Source organism: Setaria viridis, chromosome 3 (assembly GCF_005286985.2).
Source record: "Setaria viridis chromosome 3, Setaria_viridis_v4.0, whole genome shotgun sequence".
NCBI lineage: Eukaryota > Viridiplantae > Streptophyta > Magnoliopsida > Poales > Poaceae > Setaria > Setaria viridis.
The window spans coordinates 36,097,131-36,103,130 of record NC_048265.2 but is presented as its reverse complement, the minus strand read 5'-3'; positions in this window follow the sequence as shown (position 1 = coordinate 36,103,130).

Genomic DNA, 6,000 nt, shown 5'->3' with positions numbered 1-6,000 from the left:
TTGGAACGAGAGCGCAAGAGACCGAATGTGGGATGCAGCGTGGCAGCCGGCAAGCAGGCGCCGTGCGAGGCAGCCGGAGGAGACCGAGTAAGATGAGCGGGCAGTCGGCAGTAGCGACGGTCAGCTGTGGGTCAAGACGGATCTGGAATCAAGTGTTAAGAATATGGTTTCAAATAACTCGTTGGAAATCGTGCCCGAGGTTAAATAGGCGGGAAACCTTAATGGACCTGCATCAAGTGGTCATGTTGTGAACTTGGTCGGCTCACAGATTATTAAGTGGCGACGTGGCTTAACGGGCGAGCGGGGAACGCACCCCCTCTACAGTTGAGAGATATCAATTACCAAACACGAACATTAACATTAAAACTTGACTGACACAGACACCTAAACACTCGTATATTGGGCATGATAACATGATTAGTAACTCAACAGAATCGCACTTGTTTGAAGAGGCAAAACATAACATGCACAGAGACAAAGCACGGAGCCGTCCATTCACGCATGGGACGCGACCATCTTACGGCATCTATGGAAAAACTGAGCCGTTGACACATCTGTTGTTGCACTCGGCCGTGCAACCGGGCATGCAGTACGCGAACACCTTCGGCTGGGCCGCCATGCACATGGAGTACGGGCCGTAAGCAGAACCCGTGCAGGACTCGCAGCATCTACACGCACAGGGGCAGCCACAGGTACTCGGGGAGCAAGAACCCAAGCTGCAGGAGCCACGGGCATAGGCGGAGTTGCAGTTGCACTTGCTGCTGCAGCTCTCAAAGCAACCGGCATAGGCGAGCTCGGGCCTAATGCTCTCACATCTCCTTAACGCATCGTCTGAACTGGCCTGGCATATCGGAGTGCATCGCGAGGTGCAGTAACTAGGGCAATCGGAAGGCGGCATCGGCGCCGGCGCTGGCTCTTGCCCCATCGACGAATGGAGCAGCATGAAGCACATGGCAGCTAAGAAGGCACCCTTGACAGCGGCAGCAGTGGAGGGAGCCATGGTATAGGGCTTTTCCTGGATGGAGCGAACGATAGCTAGTAAGCTTGAGATATGAGGACCAAATTAGGACGAGAAGAGCAGAAGACAAGAAGCTATAGTGCAGTGGGGATAGGAAATAAGCATCGATTTTTTTGGTGCTTATATGATGGATCGTTCGGTGCTATTTATAGGTACAAACTCAATGGATCCACCGTACACGGGAGCCCTAGTTTTCTATAGATTATTACAGGTTGGTTGAGACTTAACAAATGGTATCTTGGAACATGTTAGAAGTAGACTTCCAGAGGATTACAAAACTCTCTATCTTGCTTGCTCCAATCCTTGTGCCAAAGTTGACTTCGTAAGTTGACGTACCATCAAATTCACTGTAGGAAGAACTGTCCATTAAACTTTTCGAAGGATTGTGGATAATGGGGAAGGAACGAGTCAATATTACACACGGGACACGTAGTGATCGATTCTCCGCATCAGGCCGGATCGAAAAAAGCCATGTTCATTTCGGAAAAAAAATTGGGCTCACAACCATTCCATGGATGTTATCGGGCTGAGTTTTCAGATCAGGGCCGCTCATTCTTTTTGACTTAGTTTTCGCGAGGGCTCCTTTGTAACTTGTGAAACCTAGATAATTAAACATGCTAACTTTAAAGCTCATTAGGCCCGCATTAATCTTAATTCAACATTTCAACAGGGTAGATTCAACATTTTTTAAAATTAGACCAATATTTAAAAATAATTGATTCAACATTTCTAAAACATAGATCAACATTTTGGAGAGAAAAACACCACGTTCAGCATTTTTTTACAATCTATTTCAACATCTTCAGAAACTAGATTCAACATTTTGAAAAAAAATAATTTCTACTAGCGTGTTCTCCGTGGACAGCAGCAGCACGGCAGCTGCGGCGGCGGCAACACGACGTGAGCAGCAGCGGGAGGAGCGGCGGCTACAGCAGCAGCACGCACGGCAACGTGAAGAGCGGAGGTGTGGTGGCGACGACGACAACGCATGCGGGAAGGAGTGACGGTGACAGGATGAGGAGCGGCGACGACGAGAGCAGCACCGAGGTGAGCGGAAGGAGCGGTGGCGGTGCAGTCGTGTGAGCTCAACGAGAGGAGTAGCTGTGTGCTAGGGTTGATGCAGGAGTCACATCCAACGTTGAGGATTCACGTATGAATCTCAAACACCATAAGTCCAATAAGAAATAGGCTTCCAGAAGTTATATAGGAATCCTATATTATTGTTGACCCGCCCGACCCAGCAACGAGCGTGGCCGGGCCAAAAACCATCAAGCTTGGGATGAACCCATGGGCCATGCTGGACCGGATTTAAAATGCTCAGGTCTAATTGTAATACAATTTCTACACTTCTGCAATCCTTTCACGGCATCAACCTGCTCTCGAGCACAATCATCTTCTTCCTCCTTTGTCCCTCTAACAATCTTTCACATGCCAAGCGAATTTCACAAAAATACCATTCTTTGCAAAAACAAAGGAGACCCAGAAGTGGCACATATACGGCTAGTCTTAGTGGAGGTTTCATCAAAAATTTCATAACCACTAAATAACATGCCACATCAACAATTTTGCTAATGTGGCAATATCATATAAGAAGAGAGGAGAGTAAGTTTCATCATATGTGAGAGGAGTTTCATCACCATGAAACCCAGGAGGCACAGTTACGAAGTTCTCAATCTTGGTAACTGTGATATCACTGGTAGAAAACTCGCCTTCAGTCCCGGTTGGTAGGGAACAAATCTTCCAAAAAACCATCCGAGATAAAGCAATCGAGACAAAAGGAGAGGGTCTGTTGTCCAGATCACTCAATCGGGACTAAAGACCCCTTTTATACCGGTTGGGAATACCAACCGTGACAAAAGAGTTTTCCAAAAATATTAAAAAAAAGCATCGGCGGGTGGAGGCCCGCCTCGGCTCCCGCGCAGCCGGCCTCTGTGTGCCACCGCCAAGCCCCCATCCCGCCGCCGCCAAGCCACCGCATCCCACCGCCGCCCGCACCCCACGCCGGCGCATATGCTCTGACCTCGCTCGACCGCACCCTCCCTCCGTGCGCCACCGCCGAGCCTCCGTCCCACCACCGTCGAGCCACCACATCCCGCCACCGCCCGCACCCTGCGCCGGTGCGCCTGCTCTGGCCTCGCTCGCCCGCGTCCTCCCTGCGTACGTTGCCGCCGAGCCCCTGCCCCGCCGTCGCCGAGCCACCGCATCCCGCCGCCGTCCGCACCCCACGCCGTCACGCCTGCTCCGGCCTCACCGCATCCACCAGCCGCTCCTCGCCCGCCACCGCCACTTGCAAAAAAAAACTGCAAGAACTCACCATAACAACACTAACACTGCACTGAGCTCGCCGCCGCCGCACCTCTTACAGCTGCTCCTCGCGCGTCGCCGCCGTCGCCGCCTGCAATAAAAAACTGCAAGAACTCACCACAAAAACTACACTGACTTGGCCACCGAGCTCGCCGTGGGCCGACCACCGAGCTCGCCGCGGGCCGACCACCTCTTACTGCGCTGCCCTGCACCTCGCCCCGCTGCTGCTCCTCACTGGCAGTGAGGGGTGATTAGAGGGGGAAGGGGAGGGCAGCAGAGGGGGCGGTGGTACCGGGAGGGAGGGGGAGGTGGCAGCGGCGTCGGAGTAAGGGTGATGGGACGGCGGCGGCGTCGGGAGGCAGGAGAGGGGGTTGGCGGCGCCAATGAGAGGCTGGGGGAAGAAAGAGATAAGGAAGGAAATCAGGCTGCCAGTAACGCGCGTAAGATAGGAGAGTGGGAGGCTAGTAATGTGCGGGGCAAAGAGATTGGAGATAAGGGTAACGCGCATAAGAGAGAGAGGGGAATTGGAGGGGGTGCACGGAAACGAGGGTAGGGACCCTTTTATCCCAATTGGAATCACCAACCGGGATAAAAGGGGGGTCCTTTTATCCCGGTTGGTGTTTCCAACCGGGATAAAAGGCCCCTCGAGATCACTAGTCTTTACTACCGGGACTAAAGGGTTTCTTTAGTCCTGGTTGGTGAGCCCCCCACCAATAGGGGGGTTAGTCCCGGTTGGTGAACCTTTAATCCCGGACCAACTTTAAACCGGGATAAAAGGGGGTGGATGGAAGGTGAGTTCTCTACTAGTGTATGAAACTTTACACTAAGATTGACCTTAGGCCAATATTAATGGGAGTTTCATTCTTATTTAATAAGGTCTCATGTCAGCATTTTTTATGACGTGGCAAACAGTTAATGAATAAAGAGGTGAAATGAGTTTTATGGGAATGAAACCATGTATACATTATTTTCAATGTAACTTGTGTCTTGCACGTAGCCTAAGAAACAACAAAGAATGAACAATGTATTGCACGAGGCTGAGGCTATTTCAACTGTGAATTAAATATTATTTTGCTTATGTGGTATTTTGGAAATATAAATATGAAATCAAGCATCGAGAATGGGCCTAGGCCCCACTCAATTTGCTATTTGAAGTAATTTAGCCCATTTTCCCACCATTTGGGCCCTTTGGCGGGCTAGCAAATTACCCTTCTTCCCTCTCGGCCTAGCTATAAGCTCACTCATTCTAATTTTTCTTCTTTGCTAATAAGCCCAATAATCAGCAGAAGCGAGAACATGCCCTCCACTTGCTGATTACATGGCAAAATGCAGAAAGCAGCACCGCGCGCTGCAGGTGGAAATAATAAATACATCGTCCAAAAAAAACTACAATTGAGATGCGTACACATGCAACTAATTTTAGGGTCTCGTAAACGTCAGAGATTACTAACGAAATTTATTGATAACTACTCACATGTAGATAGTGTTTGGTTCGTGCTAAGGTAATGTAAACGTAAAGGGAATCAGATTACAGTGTATTTGGAGGTGGAATAGGTGATTGCCCTCTTTGTTTGGTTGCACTCTAGTAACGCAATCAGATTACTGTGTGAGTGCTATATCTGATTACGGTAGGGGAGGAGAGGTAACAAGCTTGTATATATATTATTTAGGTAAGGGATTTGATTACAGTGTCAATTGATTACAAACAACTGCAACCAAACATATGTAATGGGATTCGTTACCTTCAGTAATCAGATTACGTTACATTTGAGCCAACCAAACACTACCATAAATTTTGCACGTCTCGTCATTGTGATATTTAATTCCAGCATTTAGGACTTCCCTTTACGATCGATGCCAACTTTCATTTCTGCAGCCTCCAGAGCCAGTACGAAGTAACAGGTCGTTCGGCAGCGCTAGTTGTGGCTGCCGCTGCTGGCTTCTGCTGCCAATGGCTGCAGCGCAGCTGCTAGCTGCTGCTTGTGGCTTCAGCTGATTGCAGCGGGGGCAGAAGCAGTTGGGCAGCAGTGCTAGCTACTCCTTAAGAATTTTCAGTCTGTTTTCCTTACGGATGTGCTGCTACGTTTCAAAATTAAATTTGTAACGGTAAAAGAATGTACAACATTCAAATTTTGTCGCGCAAACATAATCAACACAATGGAGGGTACGAACGTACACAACAACTACTACAATTGCTTACATACAAATTACAACATTAACATACACAGCATACACCCATCATTTACATCAAAGAGATTCCCGCTGCAATCCAATCTCGTACACTGGCTATATCAGGAGTAGCATTTGCTGCCACCCATTCGGACACCCCATAGTCCGGAGCTCGCGCCATGTTCGAACCTGCAGTACTTGCATCGGCAAGGTCCAGCAAATAATTATGGAGTGCGAAGCAAGCAATAACAAGCTTCGTTTGCCGCTCTCGAGAATATAGTGGAACTTCTCGCAGAATGTGCCACCTGGATTTCACCACGCCAAATGCACGTTCAACCACATTGCGAAGACTGGAATGGTGAAAGTTGAATTTCTCCTCCAATGTGTCCGCCGACCTTCTGCTAAACTCCTCCAAATGGTACCTGGTATTTCGATACGGCCCCAGATACCCTTCTCGAACTGCGTAGCCCGAGTTGACCAAATAATATCGGCCTACAGATAATCAAAAA